Source organism: Arvicanthis niloticus, chromosome 2, assembly GCF_011762505.2.
Source record: "Arvicanthis niloticus isolate mArvNil1 chromosome 2, mArvNil1.pat.X, whole genome shotgun sequence".
NCBI classification, from domain to species: Eukaryota; Metazoa; Chordata; class Mammalia; order Rodentia; family Muridae; genus Arvicanthis; species Arvicanthis niloticus.
The window spans coordinates 39,135,717-39,155,057 of NC_047659.1; the positions used below are offsets into that span (position 1 = coordinate 39,135,717).

Below are 19,341 nucleotides of genomic sequence, written 5' to 3' on the forward strand. Positions count from 1 at the left end.
TCAAAATAGTATTTTGAATTCTCACAGAAACTTCAGAATCTAAAAATGTTTGGTGGCTTGGCTTTTACAACTAACAGAGACAAAGTTTATGATGTCATTGAGAAAAGTTCCTGCAAGAGGGCATTACTACATTAACTCAGATTGTCTTTTACACCACAAGAGACCAGCTAACAGAGGGCGACTACACACAATAAAGAAGGAATGGATAGTCATAGTTCTGGATAGTATCAAACTCCCCAGAAATCTTTTGAAGGTATGTGTGTGTGTGTTTCTACCATGAGAAATCTGTACTCTTATTATCCTGTAAGTCCATTACTAGGGAATCTGATATTATACTGTTTGAGAATGAGCACATGTAATCATGAATTGTACCCTTAGCTTAGCTCTTTCTAGGAATGTTCTTTGTGGGGATAGAAGATGGACTTTGGCAAAGTTACAGAGAGGATGTAGGGAAAGAGATACATCCCTTACCACAGGGAAATTTCTTGGAACACAATGCATAGCAAGCCAAGAAAGGAAAATTAAACAAACAGCATCTAATTGTTAAAGTAATTGGTTTCTCAATTGGTGAAGAAAATTTTCAATAATTATAGCTATCCTCATGTTGCAGTGAGGATACTTGAGTAAATTTTCTTTTCCCCCCCTTCTGAGATATCTGCGAGATTACTGGCTGTGTTAGCATAAATGTCTGTTAATTTTGTTTCTGCTGTGCATGCAAGTTTTTCTGTCTACAGTCAATAATAATCAGCTACTAGATTTGGAAAGGATGAGAATGGCAGGAACAGCTGGAAGGTTCTCACACATCTCTGAATCTCAGCACAAAAATAGGCCAGATTAACAAGATGGTAAAACTAGAAACCTATGAATAACATTTACAGCAAATCTGTGTGTCAAGCTATTCCCACAAACCCCCAACGGCAGAGCTGCTGGGACACACCATCACAAGCTAGCAGGCTTGTGGTTAATTAGTGCTTTGTAGGACAAAGGAAAAAAGTCATAGGGTTTCCTGTGGTCCTGAGAATCACAAATAATCCAGACAACTTGAGTTAGCCTGGCAATGGCGGAAGCTAGTGGTGACTTTACCAGATACATTTATGTAGTTCAGCATCTCTAACTAGGTGCCTCTTAGTGCACAAAGGGCCTGTTTCCCTTAAAAACTGCCATGCTAGAGTCATACATTATGCAGCAAATACTAGAGAAGAGAGAAATCACAGTAGATATTGACAATAGAGATTATGAAAGAGGTAGCCATATAAAATGGAGAAATAAACTTCTCCTTGATATTTTGGAAAGCATGACGTATTATTTCAGAAAATTACATAAAAATAAGAAAACAGAGACTGTAGTAAGAAATATTATTTGAGCTCTATCCCTTTTTAAAACATTGAAAAGATCGTACACAAGATTCGTCTTCAAATAAACTCCTCTTAAGAAACATGCTAGAGCATTAAGAGAGATACATTAGCATTTAAGAAAATGGAGTCTCCTTGTAAGGACCTGGATTTATATCCCAGAAACCACACATAAGCTTACAATAATCTGTAACTTGAGTTCCAGAATACCCAGTGTCTTGTTCTCTCTCTGTGTGCATCAAGCACACATTCAGTACATATGTATATGTGTGTATAGAGATACACACACATTCACACACATATGTATATGTTTATGTGTATATGTATATATATGTAATATAAAACATAAGTAAAGCTTTCTTAAAAGATATCTGCTGACAGGCAAGGAGTTACAGAAAATGAGTGAGTGAGGAAAATGTTCGGTGTCAAGGTAACCATTAAGCACGTGTATAATCATTGAAATAAGTCTACCTGTGAATTCGCAGAAAGAGCCAAGGCTATGTGTTCACATAATGTAGATCTGAGCTAACCTAATGATGAGATGCATATCCCAACCAGTACTTTATATGTGCTTGTAAGAATTATCTTAGAAGACGCACATGCTGTAAGTACAGCACTCCTATTTTATCTCTGTCATTTAAGTCACGCATAGAAAGGTCACATGGAATATAGAATGAAATAAAACAAAAACTATTACTCTTACTGCACACACACATGCATGCATGTGCACACACACACACACACACACACACACACACACACCCTTATGATATGTCCCTCAAATCCAAATGTTTTGAATGCTAACATGAGGACACATATGGAAAGGTCTATACCCAATCTCGCTCGACGGTTGACATCATAGCAGGCACACTAAAAGTAATGTACAAATATAATAATTGTATCCTTATGTTGTATGAACAATGCTTTTATAAAACAATAATTTATTTTCTGTTTAAACTTGAGCCTCATCCTCAGGGTATTTCAAACCAGAATCTGAAACAACAACATTTCTGAAGGATCTCCTACTTTAGATAAGGCATCCTTGACATGTAATAATAATAAATCTTAGAATTCCAATATGAACTAGAAGTGCAGAAAGAAATGTAGCAAAAATGAATGAAGTATTCTATTTTCCCAGATGTGTTTCTGTGTTCTGCCTTGCAAAGTAGTCTGGATGGAGAGACTGAAAACAAGAAACATATCTATACTCAAGTAATCACATAGATAAATATTCTTACTTACAAAAGAAAAATCACTTCAAGAAAGATCTAGATATAGGTCACAGCAAACAGTATCTACAAGCCTCAAAAATCTTATATATAATGTTGAGGAAGCTAGTAACAGTGAAGCCCACCATTTAAACAATCAACAAAAACCAAACAATAATAAAAATCTCCCCTACAAAACTACAAACAGACAAAAGGGACATCAAAGGGATTGAGGGTTTATGTGATGATTTGTCTTTTTCGAAAAGCAAAACTATTTGAATTTCAAAGAGCATAGTAAATGTCAGTGACTGAAACCTAATATTTAGCAGAAAGAGGTTTCTTGATAAAACTATATATACATATATGAATTTCTATACATATATTCATGCATGAACTAATATATAGATATACATAGGCATATGTGTATATGTATATACTCATATCATATCAAGTAGCTTACTTTTGTTGGCAGTTGACATTCATTGTTATAACAATAGCCTGACTGAACCCTGTCATGGGAAGATTTATTTTTAACTTACCACTCCAGAGGGTCCCATGCATCATAGGAAGGAGGTATGATATAGTAGGACAGGATACACTGGAATAACCTAGAATTGTGCTGATGAATATCTGTAGTATGGTGGTCTACTTTTTCCATTCCTTTGGAGTGCTCAGCCTAGGGAATGGTGCCACCCGTATCAGGATGGATCCCATCTTTTTTATTCATCCTCTCTGGAAGTAATCTTACTGACACACACAGAAGGGTGATGTACTTCTTCCAGCAACTCTACACTTCAATAAAAGTTACCATGAGGCAAAACTCCAACAATTGTTTGTTATGTAAAGCATTCTCTTTGGATGAAACAAACCAATAATTGATCTCTAGCTTCTGAATTCATTCTGAGACATGTGAACTTGCTCTTTGAACACCAACTTTCACGTTTATAAACCAAAGACTTCATGGTAAATAACATGTTAAATCAGAAAGTACACCCAAGGTAATGGGCAAATGATAGATGCAAATCAAAATTACTCATCTTATTCTTTATGGTAAGCATTATTTCCCTAAAGCTGAAATAGTGGTTATTAAGAGAAATATACTAATTTCTCAAAAATATGAGTATATTTTTAAATTGACAATATTGTTTTATTAGTCTACCACTGATGTTTTACACACAGCCTCCTCTCTCTCTGTTCCTCTTTGTCTCTGTCTGTCTCTGATTCTCTCTCACAGACACAAAGGTAGGGAAATAGGTAACTCAAGGAAATTAACATATGTAATGTTTCATATATTTAACACTTTTTGTTGAAAACACAAAAATCTCTTAGCATCTTGCAAGTATAGTAAATGGCACATATTATATTAATACCATACTTCAATATACTATATAATACATGTGTGCATGTGTGCACATGAATATGTATATGCACGCATGTGTGTGTGTGTATGTATGTATATATGTGTTGGTTTGTTAAAAGGATTCATGGTGATTTGTGTTTTCAAGCAGCCTTTGAAGGCGTTTCCTTCTCTAACATTACAGTATGATTTTTGGGTCATTAAAGAAACAAACTCCATGAATAGTCACACAATTTATTTCCTTGTCAAAGCTCTCCCAATTAATACACAAATATATTTAGACTGCAAGCTGAGACTTATAAGTCCACAGCTGAATCAAATGCTGTCATGGTGGAAGTGACAAGTGTTGAGGGGCAGAGTCATGCCAGGGACATCACCTTTTTAAACCCCTGGCAGGAGTATGAGACATTTACCCATCACAGTAAAGAGTTGGGTGAATTGAAGTTGAAAAAATTTTATTCACATTACAGTTTATTGTCACATCATACATCACTCTTCTGAAGCTCTGGGGGATGATGGGTCTCATGAATAGACAGCTGGATGCAGACGCTTCTGGTTCCCTTTCTCTGCATTCCTTTCTTTTGGAAAGTTTCTATTTTGTAAAATTCTTGATTTAACATACCTATTTCTGGTGGGCACTGGAAAGGGAAGAGACTGAAGTAAAAAAGGGGAACATTCATTTCTTCCCTGCCACATGACGACTCCAGAATTACATATGTAAAAATACAAATACCTACATCACTTCTCTTCTTAAAAAAATCCAATGCTTTTTGATTGTCAGCAATTTAAAAATAAAGATGACTTCCAGGTTCTTACTGGCAAACAGAATCTGTTTTTTTGGGGACTGTGTTAGGGGTTTAAAAAATGATGCTCTCAGTTTTTTTCCCCTAACATTTAATCTGTTTCTCTCTTTTTGGAATCTGTCAAAGCTTTTTTAACAAATTGGAAAATCATTGCTCATTCAGTGGGATTTAGGATTTTTTTCTTTCCTGGATGAAAATGATACAACAAATCTGTTTTGGTGTCTTAAGAATCAATGAGTTCTGGCTTAATAAAATAGTCAAATAGTGATTGCGCATTTTGAGTGTCTGGGGTATGCTTTCAAAAAGTTTTGATCATGTGTTTTTCCCATGTGTAAAACTTGTGTCATAGTTAACTGGACTACAGCTTGTACAAAATTAGATGCTCGGTGAATATCTTGTAAATCCTTTGCTAAATGATTAAATAATAATTTTAAAATATTTCCATATTTTAATAACCTTTCTGTTTATAACTTATAAAATTATTTTAATTCTTACAGCCTAGCAATAACATTTTAAGAAAGAACAAAACCCCATTTATATTGTTTTATCCAATTTAACATTTTGTGATTGATATTTTTATTACAGTTAATCAGAAAATGATAACACTGGTAGGAGGAATTAGGCTATCTAGTTGCTATTTTGGATAATGGAAAGCATTTTCTTCAAATATCTTACAATGCCTTGATATACCTTGAAAAAAGCCAGAAACTAAGGAAGTTGAAATGGGGTTTAAAAGTCAGGCTCAGAAGTCAGATCCAGATTCAAACTTTACAGAGACTTATGGATCAAATTAATATTAATAATAGACAGTATTAAATCATTTAGCCTATTTTGACTGTGTTTAGTTTTGCATGTGCATGCACATACACACGCGTGTGTGTGTGTGTGTGTCTAAGACAACCTCCCATGTCATTCCATAGTAACAACAATCACCTTAGTTTTGACCTGTGTTTCTCATTGGCCCAGAACTGGCCCATTGACATGGGTTGGTAAAGGAGCACAAGGGATTCTCCTGTTCATTTAAATTGCATAGTTTAATCCTCTCTGCACTGGATTGCAAGTGTTTAACACCAAGCTTTGCTGTTTTACCTGGATGTTTGAGATTCAACTTGGGCTTGCTTGGCACACATTTTACCTAATGAGCCATCTCCCAAGAATCCAACTTTTATCTTCCTGACAGTACTACAAAGAAAAATAAAACTATTTCTAGAAGATCACTTCTTTCTTTTTTAAAAATAAAGAACAGTGAAAAGATGAAGCTACATGGAATATTAACATTGTTTGGTATATCATCATTGTAATTAATGGTTGTTAGAAACACAGAATTCTCCTTGAATATCAGATACTATTACACTTCTATTCACTCTCTTCCCCCTTTGTGCCAAAGAACAGAAATATTCAAACTATTATTAATAATCATAGCATGCATAGATTAGCCACAGTGCTAAAGCAATTTGTACAATATAATTTTGTTCTGTCAGATTAATGACACACTATCAAGTAGAGACATCTGGTTCCTACCTTGAATATCATGCTTTATCTCTACATGAAATCAATGAAATGTTGTCTCTCAAAGGAATATTGCTCATCAGTTTTTTAAATGGATTCAAATATTCTAAAAATAATTGCAACAATTATGCAATGATAGAGACTGTCAGAGACTGCACTCTAGATATGATAGAAAGAACTCGACATGTGTTCCAATCGTTTAAGAGAAAAAAGTCACATCCCCAGCGACATTTTTATTCATGAATTTCAAATAGCCTGTAATTCTCTTTCTTGCAACTTCGGTTTATACAAACAATGATCTCTGTGCCTGGAACATTCTCTTTCAACTCCTGATACTCCCTGGATGGTTTCTATTTGCCTTCTTAAATCATAAATCCTATCTCTTCCAGGGATTCCTCTTCAATTACCAATGTTCAGGGTCATAACAACATTCTATATTTGCACTGTGTTCCTTAAGGGATCCAGCTTGGTTCATGTTTGGAAATATAGGGATACCTCATTCTTCCTGGAATTCAGTAGGATATCTGTGGCTGCTGACATAAAAAGTGGGCATCCCTAAAGCCATATATATGTAACATCATACATACTATGCAGGTTGCATTTTTATATTTAGAAATAAAGCTGGGTGAATATATGGTAGGGATTAGAGAGAAAATGTACTTTCATTTCAAAACAAAAATAAATTACAAAAATGATATTATAGAGGTTGCTTACAAAGCCATTGAGAAGCTAAGTTAACAGAGGTGAAGAGAAGATTGTTTGAATGGTGATTCTATACCTTAAAATAATTTTGGTACTTGACTCTGCACTGTAGCTTGAGATAAATATCAACGATAGTAATGCTAGAAAAGCACTCATTATAAGATATTTATGATCTATATCCATGAATCATTATTATTTCTACTCTATGCATGGTACATATGATTTATAGTAGTTTAATGAACCAGAAGAATGACATCTAGTTACAACTCAATCAGCAGAATGCCATGGCTGAGATACATCTGCTAACTTAACCTCCCAAAAGTGATGGAGTCCTATGATATTAAGAATTTAAGTTTTTGTGCTAGAGCATAGGAATTTGAAATGTCAGAAAATGAATTGACTTGTTATAAATTTACATATATGTATGATATGTATATATATGTATATGACTATGGTTATCAGAATACAGTAAAATGTTAGATTTCAATAAAAATAAATTTTAAAATACACATTTATATTTAACAAAGGAAACTTTAAGCATTATACATAATATCTAGGTGACAATCACTCATTATTTCATGAATCAAACAATGAAAATCTCATACTATTAAATGTCCAAAATTTAGCCTACAACACTGGCTTTTCAATGCAGCCCTTACAAGTCACTAATCAACACATTATCACAAAAATAACAAAAACCAGCTGAGTGTTGACTTGATTATTTGCACCAGAATTTCTAACACTTCTAAGATATCATGTATGACAGACACAGTACAATCAAGCAACCAGTCTACCAACTGTTCAACACTGCATTCTTGTTTCGTAGAAAAGAGCAGAGAAAAGAATGATGTAAAATTCCTTATTAATGTGGAAAATGGTTTAAAATGTTGGATTATAGTAAATCTAGAAGTTTTTATTTATTTTTTAAAGGGTTACAGCAAACATTATGATGTCAGTTAATAACTGTAGGTGAAAACAGAATCATTATATACACTACTGATATTTTACCAGAGCACAAATATTTCGGTTTTCCTGATATCTCTGTCCTGCCACTGAAATTATCTTTGACGTTGACTAAATTACATTTTACTTTTTGTTTCATGTGCCTGTTTGCAGAATGGGCACATGTTGATACATTTGAAAATTAAAAGAGACAAAGTAATGGCAAAATATTAATCTTACCTCAATATGAACAATAACAATAACAAAAAAGTCGACTCAGAAAAGAGATCCAATTATTGGAATCTTAGAGGAAGACATTAGAGATATCATTTTTTTTCCAATGAGTTTAAACTGACTTGTCATGTAACATTTTGCTGTATAGAAAATGCAGCCTTTATGTTACAAGTTGTAACATAAGGGTCACTACTTATAGAGCACTATCTTTTGAAGAATTGTTAATTTGAAATATGCAATTTAAATGTCTGCAGCCCAAAATAGTCAGATTTTCTGTCTCCACATGCAGACCAGGGTAGCCGTGCTCCTTAGCTCTCCTCAAACTGAATCCCTATGCTTTGAGCCTGAGCACTGGCCAACTGCCTCTACACCAACCCACTGGCTTCTCTAGTGATTGATGGGAAAATGGCTTTACAGCAACACAAAGTATGAAAAGCGACCAGAAACATGTAGGAAATATCTCTGTCTCTAGTATTTAACTCAAATTATTTACTAACATTGAATTGGTGATGAACAGAAAGAAACTCATGGAATCTCAATAAGGAGCCTTATAGTTTGACAAAGCCTTTGCTATGACAGAAGTCAGAGAGATAATATTAAATAAATGTTTAACACTCTTAAAGGATTTGCAATATGAATTATGGTATGCTCTGCAAAACATTATGTATTTTGTAATCACTTGAATGCAAAATCTTAAGCACTGAATGCACACTTTGCACCACTGAGCAATATCCCCCGGGCTTTACACCAAAATTGAGTTATATTAGGTATTATGTTACACTTACAAATTTCAAGTATATATAATTATTTAGATCATACTAGGCTTGAGAAAAAGTGATGAAAATATTTGATAACGTTTATAAAACTTATCCAAAACAAAAACCAAAATACATGTTAAGGAATACGTGTATGCCAATGACATTGTGCTCAAGACGTCCATCTGCTCAGGATCCAGTGACACCTCCTGCAAGCACATGTCTTACTCCAGAAAGTAGAAATAATCCATTTGAGCAAGTGTAGGTATGGGTTTGCATATTCAAAGGCATTTTAAAAGTACCAGTTTGTAAAACTGAGGAGTGTAATGGCAATTATATTATTGGAGTCTTGCTCATGACAGATTGTGTGCTTATAAGAAGACTAGAATGTTGTATAGCATTTGCCTCTTCGGAGAACTGATATAGCCAGGTGAATTCAAATTATTATCCTAACACCTCACTTGGAAATTGTGTATGGGAATTTTCATCCTGGTGTGTTTGCTTTATTCTGGGTCGGGTAAATATGACAAACTGGTCTATGGGTATTGGTTCAAATAATGGCACTCATTGTTACCCATACACTGATAAAAATGGACTATTCTGTATTATGAATAACTGGCAAGTTTCAACTAATGGGGTTTCAGATTTTAAATTATACAACTAAGAGCTCACCAAGAGGAGGAGTCAGTAAAATATTGGTAATTAGCAATGAGGCTAGCAACATTGTTTTTTTTTCTTATCAGTGAATCTTGAGATCTAAAACACACACATGCGCGCACACACACACATACACACACACACACACGCACATGCACAAATCTTAAAATGCATTAAAAATTAAGTTTGAATACTTTAAACCAACTGTTAACTGGTGCTTCCAGCTGGAGCATTCATGATGCAATAAAATTAGAAAGTTGGAAAGAAAACACTGCACAGAAATGTACTTGATTTAAAAGTCAGACTTCACATTTCAAAGTTCCTGGTATTTCGGATGAGCTTCTGCTGTGCATGCCCACAGAGGTACACTTTCAAGTCACAGAAGAGCGCTCTGCCAAATGTAAAATCCTTTGTGCTCCATTTGCAGACAGGAGAACTTAGGGGGTGCTTTGCTGAGGACTGCTGTCTGCTGCAATGAGAATGGCTTAAACAACTCAGGAAACCATTTCCAGATCCCCATTGAACCCAAAGGTCCCTAGGAAAGTAGAACTTTTATAAAAGTGAGAAGGTATACTTTCTTTAAAAGGACTTCAGCAATTAGGTAAATAATGATTGTGGTGATGATTGAACATAGGGATGATGATGATGATGATGGTGATGGTGGTGGTGATGATGATGGTGGTGGTGGTGGGTGGGGGAAGATGACAGGGATGATGGTGATTGTGGTAGTGATGATGATATAGATCATGGTTGTGATGATGGTTGATGATAGGATGATGGTGGTGATGATAATAATGATGAGGAGGAATGTGGTGAAGTTAGAAACAATTTTTATATACCTAATACTTTCTATGGGCTTTGTGTGGAGGCTCTTATCCTCTATGGCAGGCAAGCTCATTGTTCCCATCTTACAGATAAAAATACTGTGTTGATGGTCTGTCAAGGTCTTATCTAACCTAAGGCAGAGCACAGTTAGTAGCTCAGATGTGCTTCAGTGTTGCTTCACACTCTATCATCTTTCCATTTGGCACAACTGAGGGTAGCCTCCTTCAAAAATATATCACTACAGCTCTCATTTATGTTACACATTTGATTTCAGAGTGGAATGGAGAAAATCTTCATGTACTATATGCCCTCAAGTGCCTCCACTCACAGGAGAGCCATGTCGCCCATCTGTAGCTGCTGGTAGGAGAGAAAAGGCTTTGGAAGAACGCTGGTTCACATTAATTGTCCCTTGTCTTTAAAAAGGCAATAACCACAGTTAGAGGCTGGTCTGGTCACTTAAACCCACACTTTATTTATTTATTTATTTATTTATTTATTTATTTATTTGCAGTGTGTGCTACTGAGATCAGTGTGTGTTAATGAGCACAGTTAGAGTGGAGAGCTTTTTATTTCAGAAAGCCAAGAACATCTCCAGTTTTGTGGTGTTCTCTGGCAGCACATCAGAATATGTGTTCACAGAAGCCCAAGGACAATACTTAGTAGCATACCTTTTGACAGGCCATTTTCCCCTAAGAGATTCACGTCCAAACAGAGCAATCTAGAAGATCATGCAAATCTGTTTGGCATGAAATATAGGATTTCATCTTCATTGTGTTTGTTTTATCCTGATTATAACCTTGAGGTTATGCAGGGCTGAAACTGGTGTTCCTTTTAAACTTGAAAAGTCAGGACAGAATTCATACATTTAAAGAGGTAAAAAACAAATGGAATCCATAACCTTTAAGAAAGAACCTAGTGTCAAAATATCATTCTACTTAAAAGGGAGGGGGTGTGAATGAATACGACTTTGCTACAAATTAAGTAAATACTTATTTCTAATGAATATGTAACTGAATGAAAACATTTAAATGTTTTAGAATAAATATTTATTATACTGATATATTTTATTTTATTGAATAAGCACTGATTAAATCTTTCTATAACACGTATGAACAAAAGTGTATCTGTGAATAATAAAGGAATGGACAGCATTAAATACCATTGTAAAAGATATGAGTAGGTAAACACCCCAGATAATATTATCAAATGAGTTCTCAAAGGAGGTAAGTTGGGGGAATAAAGAGGAAGCAGGCATATGTGACATCACTGGGTTTACCTTCTGTGCTATAGCTCTGCACCTACTATATCTTGACAGGATGGTGTTCTTGTGAGTTTTTCAATAACCAGGAGTATGTTCCCCATGTCTGGAGACTCTTCACTAGTTTTTTCCATGTAGTTATGGAGACTTACCTTTCTCTTTTCCTCCAAACTTTCCTCAAAAGTTACTTCTCAGCGACTCACTTCCTCTCTTCCCTACTAAAAACTGCATTTCCATCCACATCTCCACATCCTTCATACCTACTATATTTCTTAACGCATAATGATATCAAATGTATTAAAGAACGTTCTTATTTATTCTATACATTGTTATCACCTTCATTTTATTCTAGACCCATTGGGCAGAGCCTTTGTTTCTCTTTACTGCTAACTTGGCAGATGCAACAGCATAGAGTTGGAGAATCTGTGAGACGCGGAAAACGATTAGGACAAAGCATACACAAGTTAAGATTATAGTTAAAACAGAATTCAGATAAAATTCCAAAGTAAGGGAGCTTGGATTTATTTGTCAGCCAGCGTTCCAAACTAGAGGAGTTTCTTTTTTATTTGCCAGCCAGGGAATATGAGGTAGAAAAGAGAGAGCAGAAAAAAAAGACTGTAGAACATGAACACACTGCAGACCACAGTGATGAACTAACTGAAGCATGCAGGCCCCGGGGCAGAGGCAGGATAATTATATTTCCCTTTAGGAGAACACCTTGCCCTCTCCTGAAAGACACAATCAAGGGAAGGAAAATGACAGGTAAGAATAAAGATGGAAGTTTAAATGTGAAAAGAATGAAGACCAGTAAATGAAGACATCTTATCTCCACGGGGTCTAGTCAGAAAATGGAAGGCGTTCAACAGAATGTCTAAACAGTTGCTTGAAAGGATCAAATGGACTTTCTGGATAGTGAATGTTCGAGTAGAAGAGAACAAATAAGTACCTACCCTAGATTGTTAAAAAGGAAAACACATAGGTAAGATATGTGTACCCAGGGAAATCAGATGGTCAGGAAGGCAGGTGAGACAGCTATGTGGGCAAGAAAAGTGAGAGCATCTTTGGAACTGTAGCTGTCATGTGGTAGATGCAGGACATGTGGTTGCACTTGAAATCACTAGAGTCACAGAATTCAAAGGATCAAGTTTATGCTTCTGCTGAACTGAGGGGCAACAAAAGGCTTATCACTTAAGCTGTCTTAGCAACATGACTCCAAATGTGACTCAGGTATTTTGTCACCTATAGAATAGTAATATGTGAGAGTATCTATCTCATATGCCCATGGATGACTAAATGAAGGAAATTTTGAATCTGGACAAAAATCTGTTAGTTAAAAACTGAATAAATTTAAGACAATGTATCTAATGCATCTAAAATAGTACTTGGACCAGTATAAACACTACCTAATAATCTGATGGGTTTTCCTGATCCATATGTTCATTCTTGGCTGTTTTGGCAAGGCCCTGATGACCAAACTGTAGAGCCAATGGACAGCTAACTTTCCACCACCCACTCACAGAACTGAGAAACAGTACAGGTGACCATCTGTAATAGCAGTCTACTTAGGCAGGGGCTTTTCTCAGTTCCTGTAGGAGTCTGGCACTCTCTGTACCTATTTCTCCTAGAACCGACTTTGAAGTTTTAAGCTCAGAATTTAAGTTTTGCTACATCTTGTTCCCAACTTTTGTTCCAAAAATCTCCTGCAGCCAGATTTATTTGAACTTCTCACAACAGCTGAGGAAACAGGAGGCTTTTGTTTTACATGCTGTCTGTATCACAATACCTTTCCCCATTCTACCAATCATCATTTCCTTCTGTTACTGCCCCACACAAGCAATTCTTAAGTACTCATCTGTCTTCCAAGTGCTAACAAGCATCTTTCCATTTTGAATGTTCCTTGAAATTAAAATTTGTAACTTGAAGTCTGCTCAATATGTATCTTGAATCACCAAACATGCACTATGCTAATGTAATAAATGATACATCTAGGTTATTAAGAAGGGATACTGAAAGGAGCTTGTTCTGCACATCCATGGCCATCAACAAAGAGATAATAATGGGAAAAGAATAAAAGAAAAAAGTATATACATTACCTTCCAAAGGTAACAGTGAAAGACTTGTCAATCACATGAGCAGAAAAGCTCAAAGGTTAAAATAGCTTTGATCTGTAGTTTTGTGAGATAAATCAAACATATAAAAATTTCCCCAAAGAATCAAAAATGACTTTCAGAGCCAGTTGCTCAAAATTGGGCTTTCAAACCCTTTACCTATCCTATACAAGTAAGATGAATATTGGGACAGCCATAGTAATTTAAACATAAACATCCATGTATGATAAAATTAGAATGACTTAATTTTAAAAATTTTAGCAAGTTTCTGAATAAGTTACATTTAATTGTGCAGTAGCATTGCATAATGAGCCAAATTAAGCCAAGACTTAAACACTACCCTCACACATGAACAAACACACACACACACAACACACATGCATGAACACGCACACACACACACACAACACACACATGCATGAACACACACACACTTCTTTTAGGAAGTATAACAAATTAGCACTATTGTACATTAATTTTTGGCAGAAAACATCTGTTTACTGTAATCTGTTAGAACAAGGATTCATTTATCAATAGTCTGTGTAGACGATAGCATCAATGTGTGCAGTGAGGAAAAGCTCATACACGGCAAACACTGTAGGATGCACGTAGGCAGCAGGGATGTTGTTGCAGTTTGAGAGAATCCCAGGGGAGTGCCTTTTACTAAGGTTTTGGTGACTTTGTTACCCATGAATGGATGTGCAATGCAACAACATCTTCCAAGAGATCAGGAGAAACTGTAAATCATTGGCATTTAATGTCAAATATAAATTTTAAAATTTAACTGACATTCATGTAATATCATCAATTAAACATTTGGCATGGCCTGAAAACTACCTTCCTCACCCTTGGATTCATTTGAATACCCTCTTCAGTGTAACTTCCATACAATCACCACAAAGGTGTGAATAAGTCACCTGCAAGATGTGGAAAATAACCATGACAATTTTTATAGTACAGATATGTGTGGCTGAATAAAAATTTTATTAAAACAAATGAAAGAAGGTTCTAGGGTGATATGTTGGAGCCACGAGGGAAGGGGCAGATATTCTAAGGAGTATTGTAGATATTTTGAGCCATGTTTTATTTAGCGCATGCCCTCTGGGCTGAATATATTCCTAGCACAATAATTTCAATGTCATTGCTGGGCCTTCATGTCAGCAGAGACTTTGAAAGGTATTGTATTTTTAGAACTCTTTCATGAAGGCTCCTATTGCTACCATTAATCTATTAGCCTCTAGATTTTTTAGGAAGACTCTTGAAAATATACTGTAAGCAGTAACACCTTAATAGATGATAAATGGGAGAAAGTGCTGACTCTTTAGGAACTGGTGTTACTCTTTATTTCCATGCCTTAGTCTATCAACACCTAGGAACTTGTATTTGTTGAATGAGTGCTCCACCAGCGAGTGGGAGGCTAGGTGAGGAGCATAGCGGTAGAAAATTTGCCTAGAGGCACAAGTTTGGTTCTTAGCAATTCAAAATAAAATAAAACAAGAAGGAAGTAGGCTATACACTTAAAAGACTTTCTCAATAAACTAAACTAAACTAAACTAAACTAAACTAAACTAAACTAAACTAAACTAAAGCTACAAAACATGGTGCACTTCCACCTATAGCCAGCATTTCCTTTAAGTGACTTTAAAGGGATCCCAGTTCATACTCAGTTCATATAATTTTTCACTGTAAGCATATAGTTTTAACTCTTTTGTGTCTATGAGATAGCACAGGATATTTTACTGATGTCTCAAAGCCATGTTTCTCCATTGACAACATAGCTCCAACATGAGAAAGGGTGGAATTGTCAACTTAGAATTCTGTTAGACAGCTGGAGTAAGTTCTGAATGCTTCATACAGCAAACATTTCCTCATTCCTTTAAAAGGGGGACCATACAGCTGGGACCTGGGTTCCCACATTGAAACAGGTTTACAGTAGCTACTACCTCCAAAAGAAAATGGAAAAACATGGGAGAGACTAAAACAGATAGGCCAAAAAAAAATGGTAAAAGCAATAAATCTGAATAACTCTGAAAGGGTAAAGAGCTCAAGACAACAAAAGGAGAGGAGCTTCCTAGTCCTCTCTTCCCATCTGCTTTTATCCCAGCCATCACCGTTGTGCATTTAGGATGTTACATTTTTCTCTTCAAAGCTTCGCACTGGGGACCCCATGCTTTGATCAATGTGTACTTTGCTCTGCTGTGCAAGACTCTTCAGAAGGCATTTTAAATGATTTGATTTTGTCTAGTGTATGGCTCTTCCCACCATATTTTATAGCTTGCAGATCCTTTAGAATTAAGATGCCAACTGCACAATTTTAACGTCAGCTGAACAAAAGCTGATTCTTTTTTTTTTTTTCAAGACAGAAAACAGTGCTTCTACATTGTTTCCTCAAAAGACCTAAGCACACCTGTTGGTGTTCTCTGTGAGAACAGCTCAAGCTATGTTATCAACATTCTGTATAGCCCATCTTTCCCCCAGGGAAAAAAAAGCCATTTTTTCTGTTACCACCAATGCAGCTCTGAGTCTCCTCAGTAGCCAGCCACTTAATCTCTCCTCCAGCTTGTCATAAACAGGGAGCTGTCTCCCTGCTGTGCAAGGAAGGAATGATTGAGGTAAATTATTGATCTAAACTGACAATGGCTTAAACTCTTTGGGATTTTGTACAAGCATCTCTTCAGCATTCTTAAAATAAAGCACAATGAAGTGATAAATGTTTTAGTTTTAAAATGTTCCTGAAGTAAAGTTCCTTTGTATTTTCTCAATCCTAGTATCTTAAAAAGAAAGGTGTATTGGTTTTTATTTTGTATGTGTGGGTATTTTACCTGCTTTTGTGTTTCTTTAACAAGGGTGCAGTGCCCATAAAAATCCGAAAGGAGTGTAGGATCTTCTAGAGTGGGAGCTACAGACAGTTATTAGTTGTGGCCCTAGGAAAGTGAACCTGGGTCCTCTGTAATAGCAACAAGTGCTTTTAACTGAAAAGGTATCTCTCCAGCCCTGACTCAAGCATTTTCAGTTGTAGGCCTGGATGCATGACTAAATGTAATAAAAACAAAACAAAACAAAACAAAACAAAACAAAACAAAACAAAAAAAAAACAAAACCTGGCAATAGTAAGAGGTCTCTGAATGGCCAATAATGCAATTTCATTTGAAGTCAAGACCATAAGAAATGGGGTGTTTCCAATAGTGCTTGCCTGAGCAGCATCCCGTGCCTCCAGTATAACCTTGGTTCTGAACGCATCACCACTGAGAACACTGTTGAATCATGCAGTTCCAATGATAATAATGTCTGCTCTTCCCAGCTAAGCTTAGACTTAAGACCATTACAGGAATGGGTTGCATTGTTTTTGCATGACACACAAAGTTTTCTTTATAAAAAGATAATTGTTTAATTTTTGGAAGGCAGTGTTTTAATAGTTTTCAGGGTCACACTTCAGTATGTACTTATCAAACTTAATTACATTGTTACAATATTTAATAGGAAATTTTCTCTTTGAGTTGCTGACTTGAGTTTCATTTTGAAAAGTATTAAAATATCTTTGGCTTGTGACTGGGGAACGATTTCTAAATGATTGTAAACATACTGCTGCTATTTTATACCACATATGTGGCAGTATTGATGTATACTGATCAATTATTTAAAGTCCAATGGTCATCCACTACCTCCTGAGATATACTACATTCAGCTATTACTAAATCCTTTATGTAAAAAATGAACAAGTATATCGATCTTATTAGTATGCATATTTGAACTTGTCTTTAATGAATGGTTGAAGTATGTATATCCCCAAACTGTTTTAAAATACATGTATTTGTAATTTACAATTTCATTTGCACACCCTTTTTATATACCTGTGTTTCCAGGTTCACCTAACATTTCTGAGTTCTAAAGAGGTGGCAAGTGTTAAAAGTTGAAGAAGCCCTGATCTATATGACATATTGTGTTATCTTATAAGCCAATGCCCAAGTCTTGCCTTGTTAGCAATTTTTTTTTTTTTTTTTGCTGTTGGCTTTCAAACATATAATTTATATGGTCAAGTTCAAGGGACAAAGGTGAGTTTAGCTTTAACATTGGAAGTGTCATTTGTCCCAGTGGCTGAGTTTCCTGGACCAAGAGTAAGTTACCCCTATTTAATTTAAATGAAGAGGAGAAGAAAGCATATGAGATTGTGAAGTGTCAGCCAAGTACTGTAGTTTCAAGATGTAGGTACCTGGGCTATAATCACTCTTGATTTCAGTCATATAGAGGACGAGATGTGTTCAGACTTGAAACAACTGCTTCAGAATGTTGGAATGGCAGTTTTTCATGTGTGGAGACAGAAGTCATAGGTAAAGTATTCACTGTGACAGAGGAAACATGTGGAAGTGCCTGTTTTAGCTACTGAGATGGAAAGTGACTAAAAGGTGAATTTTGAGACAAGGAAGTGCTAAGAAAATTGCTGTTTGAGCCTGAAAGTTTCTGTCAGGCAGAGGGCGTGTCCTGTAGCTGGCAGCTGTGAGCAAAATTGATGGTGGTTTGATCCCCAACTTCACTGAAGACTTTCTCCTTTACCGAAACATCCCAAGGTAAAAAGTACAATGAAGGTGAGTTAAGAAGCAACTTAATAACCATATTTGAAGAGTTCCAGAAAAATCACTCCCCTTAGCTTACTGACTACTAACTACATCAATTATACAGAATACAGAAAGGAGCTAAAATTGAAAAGGCTACAGTATGTGAAAACTTGACATGGTTTATGATAATGCTTTAATTCTGCATGCTAACCAATTTGATGAAAAAATATAATACATTTAGTTTCTCAAATGACAATGAAGTATAAAAGTACTGCTAAAATCTAAAGGATGTGTCTATAGCATGACACAATGTACAATATTCATAACCAGAGACAACTGTTCACTTGCCAGCTACCCACTCATTGCTGAAGAGGCAAGTTCATTTGAGCTTAGAGGATTAGGTCACCCCAGCAGGGATTTGTCTGAGAGGTACAGGTCTGGCACCCTCTGCATAGTCATAAGATGGTCAGATCATCCAAGAAGTGGGCTTTTTTTTTTCTCCTACAAAACCATATAGAGTATTGGTCATTGAAACTCATAGAAGAAAGCTGTTTTAAGACAGTGAAATTAATATGATGTTGATCAATAACTAGTAAATGTGATTATAAAGACTATGGCAAAAATCTCAGGGAGGGAAGGGAGAAGATGACACTGTAAGTCAGAAGTCAAGAAACATCACCCTTGACATTTGAAATGTTTCTTGAAGACTCTCAAGGAAGTGACCGAATCACCAGACTAGGCTTCTTTGGAAATGTCTATATGGATTCTCTGAAGTGATTCTTATAAGAATGCTAGTATAATTGTTCTGCAATGGGACAGATAGTAATCACTTTAGGCATTATAGCCCATAGGATTCCTGTTGTGAAAACCAGCCCAGCTGCAATAGAATGACAGTAACTCCAAAGACAATATATATCGATATGTACTGCTATGTTCCCATAATGTTTTTCTATGAACATTGCATTCTGAATTCTACATGACATTTACTCAATACAAAATGCCATTAAAATTCACTTGTTTTAAAATATTTATACCTAGCTCGTGCTTGAGGACTATATAGAGTCAATGTGGGACATTT

The 19,341-nt window shown here is 35.7% G+C and overlaps 1 protein-coding gene across 2 annotated transcripts in view; it reads right to left on the minus strand.

Annotated features, from left to right (window-relative positions):
- Positions 1-19,341, minus strand: part of Kcnh7 (potassium voltage-gated channel subfamily H member 7) — a 434,248-nt gene that overhangs the window by 306,265 nt on the left and 108,642 nt on the right. The window lies entirely within an intron of this gene.